Source organism: Salmo salar, chromosome ssa13, assembly GCF_905237065.1.
Source record: "Salmo salar chromosome ssa13, Ssal_v3.1, whole genome shotgun sequence".
Classification (NCBI taxonomy): Eukaryota; Metazoa; Chordata; class Actinopteri; order Salmoniformes; family Salmonidae; genus Salmo; species Salmo salar.
Window position 1 is genome coordinate 46765240 of NC_059454.1, and position 15998 is coordinate 46781237.

Here is a 15998-nt window from a genome sequence, read left to right on the forward strand (position 1 = left end):
GCTCTCGACTGTGACCTCTCCCGAGTCCGTACAGGAGTTGCAGCGACGGGACAAGACTAACTACCAAATGGATATCATGAAAACTGGGGAGGAAAAAGGGCTAAAAGTACACCAAAAAAATAAAAAGCAATAAGGCTGTTATGTAACCAAATGTGGAAAAAGTCAAGTGGTCTGAATACTTTCCGAAAGCACTGTCTCTCTAATTTGACTAAGTAGACAAAAAAGGTAGAAATATGTTTCATTAATAAAAAAAAAACTTTATTTCCCAAGCCAAAATTCTTTGCATCACAGTCACAAGACCCTAGGTGACCAAGAACAGCCCTGTCTGCTGCAGTGAGCAGGATTTGGTTTTACAGGCGAGTCGAGGAAACAGATGTCTGATATTCAACGTTTAATTGCCCAGTGAAGGAGTTGAGTTTCAACCCCTAACGCAAGTCCCAGTCTTTATAAATTGCCCCTCCCTTTACGCTCTAGTTTAGAAGCCAGACGCAATAGATGGGCACTTGGGCAGAGCGCCCGTGTTCCTTTGGACAGGCAAGTATTTCTAATCGCCTTGTTTTATTTTAACTAGGCAAACCAGTTAAGAACAAATTCTTATTTTACAATGACAGCCTACCCTGGCCTAACCCAGACAATGGGCCAATTGTGCGCTGCCCTATGGGACTCCCAATCACGGCCGGTTGTGATACAGCCCAGGATCAAACCAGGGTCTGTAGTGACATGCTTTAGACCACTGCACCACTCGGGAGCAGTATATGGGGCCTTTACTAGGCCCTACACAAAATGGAGATTAATGGAGACGCCAACAACATGGTGAAGATGGCTAAAGACCACTTTTGCTGCTGCCCTATGTGCCAGCCAGAGCAATGGGGATGAGTGAGTGTTACTCCCCTAGTCTAGATTGACAGTCTTTAGGTGACAAAATTGCATAGTGGTGTCATATCTGTACATTCTCTCAGACTACCGCTGCGCTGCACTGTACACTGCGGATAGCAGCTGGTCAAAGTAATGATTTCTCCTTCATGCAGTGGTGTAAAGTACTTAAGTAGTACTTTAAGTAAAAATACTTTAAGTAGTACTTTTTTTTTTGGGGGGGGGGGTGTTCCTGTACTTTATTTTTGACAACTTTTACTTCACTACATTTGTAAAGAAAATAATGTACTTAACTCCATACATTTTCTCTGGCACCCAAAAGCAGGACAGGAAAATTGTCAAATTCACACTAAAAGAGAACCCTGGTCATCCCTATTGCCTTTGATCTGGCGGACTCACTAAACAAATGCTTTGGTTGTAAATTGTGTCTGAGTGTCTGGCTATAAGTACATTTAAAAAATTTAATAAAAAATGGTGCCGTCTGGGTCGCTGAATAAGGAATTTGAAATAATTTATACTTTTAGTTTCGAAACTTAAGTATATTTTCCACAATTACATTTACTTTTGATATTTAAAACCAAAATACTTTTACTCAAGTAGTATTTTACAGTGACTTAAATTTACTTGAGTCATTTTCTATAAATAACCTCTTACAGCTCCTTAAGGATAGGGGGCAGTATTGACAATTTCGGAAAAAATATGTGCCCATATTAAACTGCCTCCTACTCAAACTCAGAAGCTAGGATATGCATATTATTAGTAGATTTGGATAGAAAACACTGAAGTTTCTAAAACCGTTTGAATGGTGTCTGTGTATAACAAAACTCATATGGCAAGCAAAAACCTGAGAGAAATCCTACCAGGAAGTGGAAATCTGGATCCATGGGCTCTCTTCAAGTCTTTTCCTATTGAATACACAGTGACGTAGTAATAATTGTGCACTTCCTACTTCTTCCACTAGATGTCGACAGTCTTTACAAAGTTGTTTGAAGCTTCTACGACTTCTATGAACAGAGCCCGAATGACAAGGAGGGGAAGTTGTTGAGGCAGGGGGTGAGATCACTTCTTGGGGCGAGTTCACGAGGGTGGATCCTCCCATTCCAAAACCTTTTAAGACACAGGAACCGTCCGGTTGAAATATTATTGGATCTTCACGTTCTGAAGGCCCTAAAAATTAATGTTTTACAACGTTTGAAATATTTGAACGAACATAAATACAACTTTTTTTTAAACTTTTCGTCGCGACATCGTCTGTGCGCTTTCTACACTTGGAGTAGCTTACTGGACGCACGAACAACAAGGAGTTATTTGGACATAAATTATGGACTTTATCGAACAAAACAACATTTGTTGTGGACCTGGGATTCCTGGAAGTGCCTTCTGATGAAGATGATCAAAGGTATGGGAATATTTCTAATGCAATGTATGATTTTAGATGACTCCAAGATGGCGGCTATCTATATAGCCTAGTGTATTTTTCTGAGCTCAGTACTCAGATTATTGCAAAGAGTGCTTTCCTCGTGAAGCTTTTTTGAAATCTTCCATAGTGTTTGCATAAAGGAGATGTTCATCTATAATTCTTTGAATGACAGTTTAATTTTGTATCAATGTTTATGACAAGTATTTTTGTAAATTGTGGCGCTAATTCACCGGCAGTATTTGAGGGAAAATATTTTCTGAACGTCACGCGCCGATGTAAAATGCTGTTTTTCGAACAAAAAATGCATGTATTGTGTAACATGATGTCCTAGGAGTGTCATCTGATGAAGATTGTCAAAGGTTAGTGCTGCATTTAGCTGTGTTTTGGGTATTTGTGATGCTTGCTAGTTGCTAGGAAAATGGCTGTGTGGTTGTTTTTGTCGATGTACTCTCCTAACATAATATAATGTTTTGCTGTCGCTGTAAAGCCTTTTTGAAAATCGGACAACGTGGTTCGATTCAGGAGAAGTGTATCTATAAAATGGTGTAAAATAGTCCTGTTTGAGAAACAGAAATTATTAGATTTGGTTTTGAATATGGCGCTCTGATTTTTTCACTGGATGTTGATCCCGGTTACGGGATCCGAGCGGCAAGATTAAGGTATCTTTACTTTCACAATTAGGTATGACCATTTTTTCACCAATGCCTTCATGGGACATGAAGGGTCGTCACCCCCCTGAACACATATCTAGGTAAGTGTGAGTACTGTTGGAACTGGAGCATTTTATCGGATCTCTGAGCAAGCTATAACATTATACCATTATCATTCTTGAGGCCTTGGTGTCAATCTCTTGGCCTGGTTATTGTATTCACTGGGGTGGTGGTTCAGGTTAAGTGCTACACCTAGCCAAGGACTGGAGCCACAAAGCGGCAGCTATGGAGCCACATGCAGATCTGCAGCCACAAGTTGAAGACCCATGACATAGCCAATTGCTTTCCAGCACTGAAGCAGGACGTGCAGGATCCCCAGTGCACAGCAGCAGCCAGCTGCCCTAGACTATAGCTGCTCCAGACACTGACCTTGATGTAACCATATCCTCTGTTGAAGAGCCTCACTTAAACTGAGCCATTTTAGCAGGCCTGATAAAACTATTACTGTCCACAGAGCCCAAAGTCACAGCGCATCTGTATGCTAGTTCAAAAGTTTGGGATCACTTAAAATGTGCTTTCCTTTCAAAAACAAGGACATGTTTGTCCATTAAAATAACATCAAATTGATTAGAAATACAGTGTAGACATTGTTAATGACTTTTGTAGCTGTAAACGGCAGATTTTTTGGTAGAATATCTACATAGGCGTACAGAGGCCCATTATCAGCAACCATCACTCCTGTGTTCCAATGGCAAGTTGTGTTAGCTAATCCAAGTTTATCATTTTAAAAGGCTAATTGAGCATTAGAAAACCCTGATTAATAACCTGTTGGGGCTAGGGGGCAGTATTTGCACGGCCGGATAAAAAACGTACCCGATTTAAACTGGTTACTACTCTTGCCCAGAAACGAGAAGATGCATATAATTAGTAGATTTGGATAGAAAACACTCTAAAGTTTCTAAAACAGTTTGAATGGTGTCTGTGAGTATAACAGAACTCATATGGCAGGCCAAAACCTGAGAAGATTCCATACAGGAAGTGCCCTGTCTGACAATTTGTTGTCCTTCAGTTGCATATCTATCGAAAATACAGCATCTCTGCTGTAACGTGACATTTTCTAAGGCTTCCATTGGCTCTCAGAAGGCGCCAGAAAGTGTAATGGGGTGTCTGCTGTCTCTGGGCGAAGAACAGCAGGAGAATTTGTGAGCGGTCAGCCTGGGGACAGTGACACTGGAGATGCGCGTTCATGAGAATTCTCAGTTTTTTTCTTTCAGCCTTTGAATAAATACAACGTCGCCCTGTTGGAATATGACCGCTATTTTACGAGAAAAATAGCATAAAAAATGATTTTAAACAGCGTTTGACATGCTTCGAAGTACGGTAATGGAATATTTTGACTTTTTTTGGTCACGAAATGCGCTCGCGCATCACCCTTCGGATAGTGACCAGAACACACGAACAAAGCGGAGGTATTTGGATACAACTATGGATTATTTGGAACCAAAACAACTGTTGTTGAAGTAAAAGTCCTGAGAGTGCATTCTGACGAAGAACAGCAAAGGTAATCCAATTTTTCTAATAGTAATTCTGAGTTTGGTGAGGGCCAAACTTGGTGGGTGTCAAAATAGCTAGCCGTGATGGCCGGGCTATCTACTCAGTATATTGCAAAATGTGCTTTCGCCGAAAAGCTATTTTAAAATCTGACACCGCGATTGCATAAAGGAGTTCTGTATCTATAATTCTTAAAATAATTATGTATTTTGTGAACGTTAATCGTGAGTAATTAAGTAAATTCACCAGAAGTTTGCGGTGGGTATGCTAGTTCTGAACATCACATGCTAATGTAAAAAGCTGTTTTTTGATATAAATATGAACTTGATTGAACAAAACATGCATGTATTGTATAACATAATGTCCTAGGAGTGTCATCTGATGAAGATCATCTAAGGTTAGCGCTGCATTTAGCAGTGGTTTTGGTGACATATATGCTTGCTTTGAAAATGGCTGTGTGATTATTTTTGGCAAGGTACTCTTGACATAATCTAATGTTTTGCTTTCGCTGTAAAGCCTTTTTGAAATCGGACAATGTGGTTAGATTAACGAGAGTCTTGTATTTAAAATGGTGTAAAATAGTCATATGTTTGAGAAATTGAAGTTATAGCATTTTTTAGGTATTTGTATTTCACGCCACGTGATTCCACTGGCTGTTGACTAGGTGGGATGCATATATAGATTTTTAAAAAAGCATAATAATCGTCCGATTAATCGGTATCGACTTTTTTGGTCCTCCAATAATCGGTATCGGCGGCGAAAAATCATAATCGGTCGACCTCTAATACATAGGCGTACAGAGGCCCATTATCAGCAACCATCACACCTCTGTTGTGCACACCATCACTCAAAGTTGTGCACCGGGGCATCCCACTCTATTCTGGTTAAAGCCAGTTTGCTCTGTTCTGTGAAGGGAGTAGTACGAGATCTTCAGTTTCTCATATGGAATAGCCTTCATTTCTCAGAACAAGAATAGACTGACAAGTTTCAGAAGAAAGGTTTTTGTTTCTAGCCATTTTGAGCCTGTAATCGAACCCACAAATGCTGATGCTCCAGATACTCAACTAGTCTAAAGGCCAGTTTTATTGCTTCTTTAAATCAGGACAACAGTTTTCAGCTGTGCTAACGTAATTGCAAAAGGGTTTTCTAATAATCAGTTAGACTTTTAAAATTAAAATTGAATTAGCTAACAAAGTGCCATTGGAACACAGGAGTGATGGTTGCTGATAATGGGAATCTGTACACCTATGTAGATATTCCATTAAAAATCAGCCATTTCCAGCTACAAGTCATTTACAACAATGTCTACACTGGATTTCTGATCAATTTGATGTTATTTTAATGGACAAAAAAAGTGCTAAAAAACAAGGACATTTCTAAGTGACCCCAAACTTTTGAACGGTAGCGTAGGTCCCGATTGACATTTTCCATGCACTTTCCTTGCAATGCTCCCGGTAAATTGATTCACATGTGACAAAACAATTTTTAAAGTTGCAGATTTAAAAAAAAAATGCTTGTCATTTTTGCAAGCTGTTTAACTCTGGACTGAGGAAAAAGATGGCGCCACAGGAGGCTGCATATGTTATTATCTTCGAGGACTGAAAACACCTCAGGGGCTCAGTCTAAAACACAGAATCGAGTCACTACCTCCATGAGAAAGATGAGTGATTTACGGTGTGGGTATAATGCATAAATGTAATATGAATTTGAGTAAAACATTCACTCTCAATCTACAATGGACAGCGTAGCCTAATCCTGTGACCCAAATGACGTCAAGGCGTTGGTCTCACCAGTGCATGGGCCATTAGGAATTTTATATGACCTATAAAATCGTTACAAAGCCGTATACATCAGGATTTATGGTAAAAACTCCAAGCCTTGGGGCCAAATATGTGGGTCAATGTTGATCAGATATCCCTCTAACAGCTTCTAAAGAACTTAGCGCGATCACTTTGTCTGAACTGAGGTCAGCCTCCCTGTGTTGGATGTTTTGGTTCGCAATCAGACAAAGTATGCAGATGTACAATGACACTTGGGCTCCGACAGGTTGTAAAGCCAAACCATAAATTCTGTTGACATTGCTAGGCCTCAGCGGTGCCCTATATGCAGCAAATTCCAGTGATAATAAAGTTAATCCGTGGATATGGCCATTTGTTAGCCCAGCTCATAGCTGTAATTGGGTACTCGTGGTAGCTAGAACCGGGACCTTTGGTAATTGAAAACGCAAATAGCTTTTCTCTAGTGTAAAGTTAACACCACAGGAAAAAAAAAAAGTTAAATATTTTTTGTTTTTTTAGAAATAGGTGAACTCTACCCACCAACAACAAAGCTAATGTGTGTATATGTGTATGTGTGTGTGTGTGAGAAGAAAGAGGTTAAAGACAGCGGCCGGAGCTCACCGGTGTCCTGGCTGGACTTGGAATCCGAGAGGCTGACGGCCGAGGCGTCTCGCGACTGGTCAATGTTCACCTTATGCTTGTAGGGGTCCAGGGCTCCAGCAAGCCCAGCAGACGAATAGCCTGATGGACAGATCCACAATATTCGAACATATGATATACATCTCTATAGACAGAACATTAGACAGATCAGTGGACAAAGTCGGTGTAGTAAAATGTGAGATGGTGAAACAAAGCTTTTTCCACCTCATTCTCAACTAGGAGTGTAATTCCAAGGTGAGGTGGGATTCAAGGTGTTACCACACCTAGGCCTATATTAGTGTTGTGAATCTTGACAGCTGCATCTGGCGTCATACGAGACATAGCTATTAGTCGCTGTCGCTTTGAGTTGAACCATTGCTTCTATGAAACTGAGTGAAGCCCAAATGGAGCCACAATGGAGAATGAAGGGTACCCCTATCCTGATTCCCTGGTTTTGCGCCATCTTGAGGAAGTTGAGCAGCACCTCCAGAAGAGAGGGGTATTTGTTTTAGGGCTCCACCACGTATCCTGTGCTGGCAACCTGTTCACCTGAAGTCCACAGTGCCACCTGGTGGAAAGGAAAAAGTGTTACCACACCGACACTGTCATCAAATCACAAATGCATCTGAAGCCATAATAGTACCATAAAATGCCTGCTAAAAGTAGTGGATGGAATATGATCAATACAATAGCATCCTTTTGAAAGCAGATAAATATAATAACACCAGATATTACAAGAGATGGTTGGGGGAAAGGCTTGCAATTGAAGATATTGTGAGAAAAAATATAAACGTATGCCTATACAATTGCACGTACCTACCTTTCTCTTGGCTAGGGAAGAGGATTCCTGGAGCATGTCCATGATGATGGGGAACAGCTCCTCCATCCACCTCATTTCCAACACGTTCACCTGGAGGGCCTTGTGTCAACAACCAAATCAGAACTTGCCTCTGGTGCAAAGAGGCCATCTATCCTTGCATAGCTAATTTACAGTAAGCCTACATTGCACCTCACCTATCAGATAAACAACTTACTGTATTCAGTCTGTTATTTCATTTTGCTCCACTTGGCCTGTGTTGTTCACAATTCACAAATCTGTGATTACCAATGCCTTACATAATACAGTGCATAAACAGTACTCTGATGTTTATAATTGTCGTAACCTGGGACGTGTCTAGTAGGGAGAAAACATCTTGAAATGGGGAGACACTATCTGAACTTGTACAATTAGAAACACACCATTTTTTGTGTTGCAAACCTGCAAAACATGTGCCCTACTGAACACGACCCTGGCCTGAAATATGAAAATTAACATAATCCTGTTTTATCTTTTACTTCGATTATGGCTTCTTTGGGGGAACCTGTTGGTCTAACTGTTCTGCCCTTACATTTTTTTAAAGACTCACTTCCTCAACCTTCTGGAGAGTCTAGCAGTTCACCTGAGCAGGGACAGTGACAATCAAATGAAATCAATTGTGAAAATACAAGGTTGATTCCCACAGGGGATCCCAAAGTTAGGTTGGCCACCATTGGCAGACTGGCATTGGCAAATAATGCAAATAATATAGAACAAACACACAATACACTGAACATGAAGGGGGAAAAAAATCTATAAACTGAATGTCACTAGCGTTTGCTGGTAGGGTCACAGGTTGGCAACGTTTTGTACCTGAGCCAGCTCTCCGATGGTGGCCAGGACACTGATGACTACCCCAGGATTGGGGTATGGATATTTCAGCTTCAGAATAAGAGCCTGAAATAAAGATGAAATGAGCTTAGAGCCAACGTCACTTGAATAAGTTGAATGATTTAAACATGTCCAACTTAAAAAGTAACAGCACTAACATATAATATGTTATGGTGGACTAACAATGATCTTTCAGTGAGTAAAACATTCAGAAGATTTTATAGGGTAGTAAACATTTGGGCCAGCACTGATGGCGGTACCTTTAAGATGAAATCTATCCTATATATAGTATGTTACTTTCATTGAGTAAAACATAGGGGACAGTGCTGATGACTGTACAGTACGTACCTTTAGAATGGACTCCATGTAGGGGCCTTGGAGACCAGGTGACCGAGAATGGGAGCGCTCTGCTCCTTGTTCCTGTTCACGCCACTGTGCTACAGCTCAGTCGGGATCTGGAAAAGGCAGAAGCACACACCATCGTTTAGCAGCCATTCTGATGAACGCTTTGTTTTTAATTTAGCTAATAAAACATCACAGTTTTAATTGTGAGCGACAATGACTCTATTCCCATCAAAACAGAATCCCAAAGCATAGTTTAGAATAGTTCAACAGTCTGACATTTGTAATTCAAGCCACATTGTGAAACATTAACTTGGCTCCCATCTGCTGGTGTGTTATTGAAATGGCTGGTCCACCACTGACACTCAGGAAGGAATAGCATCTTGGGTACTACACACAGAACTACACCTAAAATAGATCAAAACCTGTTGGTTTCTTCTGAAGCATCTTTTGTCTTTTTGATACATCTTGCACAGAAATACCTACAGGTAAAAGTTGTTTCTGTAAATTAAAATGTGTTCAGTCAACTTACCTTGTGAATGGGTTCAATTACTCAAATAAAACACAAGACAAGTTTGCATTACCTGTATGAGCATCTTGCGCAGGAAGGGCATGCCAAAGGTGGCGTCCGATGGTGCAGATGGCCAGCTCAAGGATCTCAAAAGACCTCATCATTCAGCATCGAGAAGTGCCTCCAGGTTCTCCACCTGTGCCAGGTGTTCATTTAAGTGCTCATCCAGAGAGGCCAGTAGTGGATGTCTGGATCTGAGACAGAGAAAGAAAGAGTTAGAAAAGGTTGACATTGTCTACACGGTAGTTGATAATCATCAGTAAACTTTGAATAAAAGAACCACACAACTTTATCAAGTTTGTATTTTTTATCTGTTTTAAAACAGAAACGATGTGATTCTGTCTGCCACACAATATAATGTCATAATGTTCGGTTTTGTAACAAAGACACTTCCAAAACAGAAGCTAATCCAGGAGTGCCTACTCATTTTGGATATTTGACCCTAACATGATCATCATTCTCATAATTAACACAGCCTCCCTTACTACCTGGGTTGGTTTGACTGGACAATTCAGTTTTGTTGTACTGTACTGCACCGTTGCAGTGAGATTAGTATGTGAGCAGCCTTTAGTAAAGATCAGGTCAAGGGTATGAGCCTTGTGAGTTGGAGGGGATTGGAAAGTGTGAGGTCAAGAGGCAAGAGTGTTGGAAAGGCAGACGTCAGGAAGTTAAGTCACGAAGTACAAAGAGCGGTATACCATCATCAGGAAATAAGCTTATCAAGGTGTCAAGCTCATTGAGGAACACTCCAAGGGCACATGGTGGACAATAGAAGATAATGTTAAGTTTGAGTGGACAAGTGACAGTGACAGCGTGGAATTCAAATGAGGAGATGGACAGTGTCACCACCGCGACGACCAGATGCTCTCGGACAATCAGGGAAAACAGTCGGATGAAAGAACAGCTGGAGTAGCAGTGTTCTCTGGGGTGATCCATGTCTCCATCAGGACCAAAACAAAGTCAAGGGACTGAAGGGCAGCATAGGCTGAGATTAACTCTGCGTTCTTGACCGCAGATCGGCAGTTCCAAACGCTGCCAGAGACACGGAATTGGGCACGCAGGGTACACTAAATTAGAAGGGTTGCAGCCAAGGGGTGGGGAGCGTCTAAAGCCTACAGGGAGAGGAGCGAACTGGGATAGAACTGGGATAGATCTAAAAATAACTAGTTAAAATACTCAAGTGAGAGAATGCTGTGGACCCTTCCCCTCTTTAAAACAGCTCCCCAGAACCATCTTAGTTCTCTGACAAAACTGCCATTGACACAACCGCCCAAGGGAGACTGAAGAACTAACACTAACTGATAAATGCAGAGCAGGAAAGCACACATCCATGTACTAATAGCTGATTGCCTAAGAGAGGTGAAACCACTCCCCTTCCAATACAACCACTGATTACCAAAACAAGTCACAAATGTCCCTGCCTCTTGATCCTGGTTGATGTATCAACAACTATCTAAGTTATGAGCAGTCAGCAGTTCACACACCAAGTAGGTCACTGCCAGCAAGCGTTTGGCATCGCTTGATAAAACAATTATAAAATAATTAGCCAATCAGCATTGAGCTGAGCTCAACTGTGGGTTGTCCTGGTGCAGCAAAACACCCCTCAAGAGAGGCCAGTTTGGATTTGGCTTTAGACCAATCAAATCACTTCCTTTGCATAAGTTCATTTTCAGAAAACATGTCTGTTTCTGGTCTGATTGTGTTGATGTCCTGCAGTAGCTAGTTTCCTAAGCCATGGATGGAGATTTGGACTTGTGGTTTTGACATAATTTGCTGTATAGGCCAATGATTATTACGGCGATTCTGATCTAACCATAAACGAATATGTTGTGCCACTTGCCAGAGGCGATTGAAGTTCAATATGTAGCCTAGATGTAGCCTAGTAGGCTCACATTAACTAGCTAGCTGGCTAACTTAGCTGGTTCATGGTTGCCCATGAATGGAAGTCCGGCTAGCGAGCATTTTAGCTAGGTAGCCTATGACAACAAAAACTTAAAGTGTACTGTATAAAAGAGCCATAGACCGTTTTGCTAACATGAAAGAGAGGAGGTTGGCATTGGCATTCAACTTGTCTACAAGCAGGGTGAGTCAACATTTCTTATTTTAATGTTTAAGTGTAAATGCTGCTGAAATAGCAGAGGCAGTACTCCTGTTGTCTTTGTGTTGACTTGCGGTAACTCCATGGTTCTAAATCAGCAGCTTGCTGAGAACATAAACCACACACTGCATGGGCCGTTGGGCTGACCAAGTGGTCGCTGATCAGGTGGATGGAGGGCGTCAGCAGACACGAGCAAGTGGGTGCCGCCTCCATGCCGATTTCCTTGTCCTCGCTGTTGAGGATATGGTCATCACAGAGGCATACAAACTGGGTCAGCGAGTGGCCTGTGGACAGGAAAGAAAGTTGTTAGGCACCAAATGGAATAAAACGGACTGAAACAGGGAAGGTTGGGCACAGGGCGCTAATGCACATAGCAGCTGTCACTGATAATGTTGTTAGCGAACGTAGCATTTTAACTGCAGCCTCCTCAACTACAAATGTAATTTACAGAAGAAGAAATTATGGCTTGATAGCTAATTTAGCTGGATATGCTGCTACAACTAGCCAGGTAAAAAAGAAAATTGCTAGCTAACCTTGCCAGCTAACTTAGTACAAGTACTGCCTGTGGTCAACTCAGGAGGGAAATGTTCAGTGTTGCTACTGACTTCGCCCAATGACATCAAAGTGAAAATGTTATGTTTCAAACCTCTGGTTAAACTCACTTATTGGACCGCTTGATCCTGAAAGTGCCTTCTCCTCTGGTGCCAATTCTAGTTTAACATTGCACAGAAAATAGCTGCAATCCAATCATTTTGACATTCAATATGCATTCTTCTCAGTAGTGGCCATGAAGCGTCTCACCTTCAAACTCAAAGCTGCCCAGTGATGCTGCCCACGTCGCTGGCGTCGGGGATGCTAACTGTAGGGCCAGGCCCGTGTGGCACAGGGTCTTGTACATTACCACCACGGAGAGCATCTTCAGCAGGCCTTCCTGGATGTCTTTCTTCAGCTGGGGGATCAGGCCACTCAGGTCGTACAGCACCACCGTCAGTGTCGAGCAACGGGAAGAGACATGGGTTGATTATTGTGGAGTCCTGTCAACATACCAGGACATCCGCACATGCACACACCCAAACACACCCCCCCAAACACACAACCAAAGGGTCCTCAAAGCCACATCTGTTGAGCATCAAGGCTTTCATCTTTTAGACAGACGGGACGTTGACATACTTGGGATTTGGCGGCCAGTCCTGCGCACACAAAGCATAGGGAACTATGGATGGGAATGAGAGTTGACGTGGGCCCTACCGGAGTCCTCCTTGGTGTCCTGCTGGATGCTGCGCCCCATGCCTCTGGACAGCTTGCTGATACAGGTGAACACTGTGGTCCACCTGCATGGGCTTCTTCCCCTAAACCCAAACACACACAGAGAGGACACAAGTGTTAGAAAATGAAGCTCAGCACACAGAATATATTGATCTGTCTCATCTTTACATGTTGAACAGAATTGAAACACTGATCTAAAGGTGAGTATTCAGTGCTCTGAGCATGAACAAAAAAAATCACTTCAGACATAAAGTCAGATTTGTATCTATAATTAACTGTCTATTAAGTAAATCTATAATAATTTACTTGAGCGAAGTCCTTGAGGGACAGCGTGGCTTTGATGATCTCCTGGATCTTGGTGCACACTGCCACCACCAGTAGCCCACCTTCTTCAAACAGCCCAGCTGGTAGCCTATGGTGTCAGCCAGGTACTGGTCTGGGAGGGGGAAAGTTCAACTGGTCAAAGTCGAGGAAAGTTAGAATTGAGAGAAATTACACACATTGACATGCGGCACTATTATCCAATGGTATGATCTTTTTTTGGAGCAGCCCCTAGTATTTTTTTAAAATGTAAAGGAATGCCCTATTGTAGCTAAATATGACTTCTAAACCAAATTCATACATGATATCTCAAAATCATTCATATAGGTAGATTGCTTGACTTCAACTTTGGTAGCTTGGCTTCAACTTTGGTAGCTTGGCTTCTCTAGTTTCAAAATCAAGTGCTTCCGTAAATGCATAAACAAAGATTGGATCCATATCTAGCAAGAATATTGCATGCAAGGCACTGTTCTGACCTGTGAAGTTGTTTGGCTGGAAGGTGGCAAGCCTCAGCAGCAAGTTGAGAATGGTCATCTGGATCAGAGGGTTTTTACTGGTCCTGAACTTCAGCACCCAGCGGCACACCTAAGGAAAACACACACAGCAGCTATCATTTCATCTGACACAACTCAAACTTCTAAGGCATCTGGTAAACTATGGTTCTCCACCACTTAAAGAACTTTGAAACCAAAACTTGAACTTCAACGAGCCACCAAACAGACAAAGCGTCAATACAGTACCAATGTAACCCTCTCACCAGGCTCGAATATGACTCTCACAATATTAACTTACTAGAGTATCGCAACAGCATGGGATGTCAGGTGAGAAGGACATCTCCAATAAGAGTTCCTATTGTAAACTGTCTAGGGTGATGGCAATAGGGTATTAACTTCTGATGAAATGATTATAGGTTTCTGTTATTGTATCAGGATAGGCTATTCCATGCATTAAATTAAATTGAAACAGTAAATGACTCCACCAAGGCAACATACGTAAGGTTCAATATGTGTATTACTACATTTTAAAAGCACATCAAAATAAATAAAAAATAATAAACCCCAATGAGTCGTGCACAACCCATGTCCAAATTATTTCAAACTTGCTTAATAACCCGTAGGCGCGCGTAGGAGCTAAAAAGAAAACGACGACACACAAAGTGCAGAAGCACCTCACGTTGTGATTACTCACTACTTGTAGATATTCCTTCAGGGAAGTATGGCAGTTCCTTGCAGGTTTCCTCACAAGATCCACAGCACCTCTATCAATGCAGACAGTACTCCTTAGCCGTAACCGATATCCCATGGGAACAAGAACTCGTTAAGCTTTCCCAAGCAAATCTCTCTAGGTGTCACACGATGCTAGGCTAACCTCAAGGCTGTCAAATACCTCCACGACGAGACGGTAGCTTCAGTCTTTACTAAGTCTTAACAAAATTATAACAACTCTATTATAAAATCGGTATTTCCATTCATATCTTAGTAAGTATGGGTTTTGTTCTAGTTTTGTCGTCTGCTTTTATAATTTTTCTTCGCCAACGGTCCTAATGTAAAAGTCCATCCTCTTATCAACGTCTCTTTCCCTCTCTTTTTTCCCCAAGCCTCCCATGAACCAGGTCCACTCCCATTGGCCACAGCTTAACAATCGACCCTATTGGTCAAAAATTAAACTTAAAAGTAAACCAAACTATTCACTTATACATTAAATAAATATTTATTCAAAAAGAAATGCATTTAACAACATTACAATTTAAGAGCAATTCAATCACCTTTTTAAATCTAATACCAATTAATTATAACAAATAAACTCAATACTTGGTTTTAACAAGAATAAGCTCAATACCTAGTTCAAACAAGGGTATTACACTAAGATCGAATCCAACTGTGTTTGTCGGATGTGGCAGGGCTCGCAAACGATCACAGATTAAAAAGGGAAACCCAGCCGTGAGCTGCCCAGTGACACGAACCTACCAGACTTATCTATGCACAGTCACTACACCCCCACCTACAGTTGAAGTTGGAAGTTTACATACACCTTAGCCAAATACATTCCTGACATTTAATCCAAGTAAAAATTCCTTGTCTTAGGTCAGTTAGGATCACCACTTTATTTTAAGACTGAAATGTCAGAATAATAGTAGAGAGAGAATTATTTCAGCTTTTAATTATTTCGTCACATTCGCAGTGGATCAGAAGTTTACGTACACTCAGTATTTGGTAGCATTGCCTTTAAATTGTTTAACTTGGGTCAAACGTTTTGGGTAGCCTTCCACAAGCTTCCCACAATAAGTTGGGTGAATTTTGGCCCATTCCTCCTGACAGAGCTGGTGTAACTGAGTCAGGTTTGTAGGCCTCCTTGCTCATACACCCTTTTTCAGTTCTGCCCACAAATTTTCTATAGGATTGAGGTCAGGGCTTTGTGATAGCCACTCCAATACCTTGACTTTGTTGTCCTTAAGCCATTTTGTCACAACTTTGGAAGTATGCTTGGGGTCATTGTCCATTTGGAAGACCCATTTGCAACCAAGATTTAACTTCCTGACTGATGTCTTGAGATGTTGCTTTAATATATCCACATCATTTTCCTGCCTCATGATTACATCTATTTTGTGAAGTGCACCAGTCCCTCCTGCAGCAAAGCACACTCACAACATAATGCTGCCACCCCCGTGCTTCACGGTTGGGATGAAGTTCTTCGGCTTGCAAGCCTCCCCCTGTTTCCTCCAAACGTAACGATGGTCATTATGGCCAAACTGTTCTATTTTTGTTTCATCAGACCAGAGGACAATTCTCCAAAAAGTATGAT

At 41.5% G+C, this 15998-nt stretch overlaps 1 pseudogene; it reads right to left on the reverse strand.

Moving 5' to 3' along the window:
• The window catches only part of LOC106567298 (serine/threonine-protein kinase mTOR-like), a 153861-nt pseudogene that overhangs the window by 108735 nt on the left and 29128 nt on the right, over nt 1-15998 (reverse strand).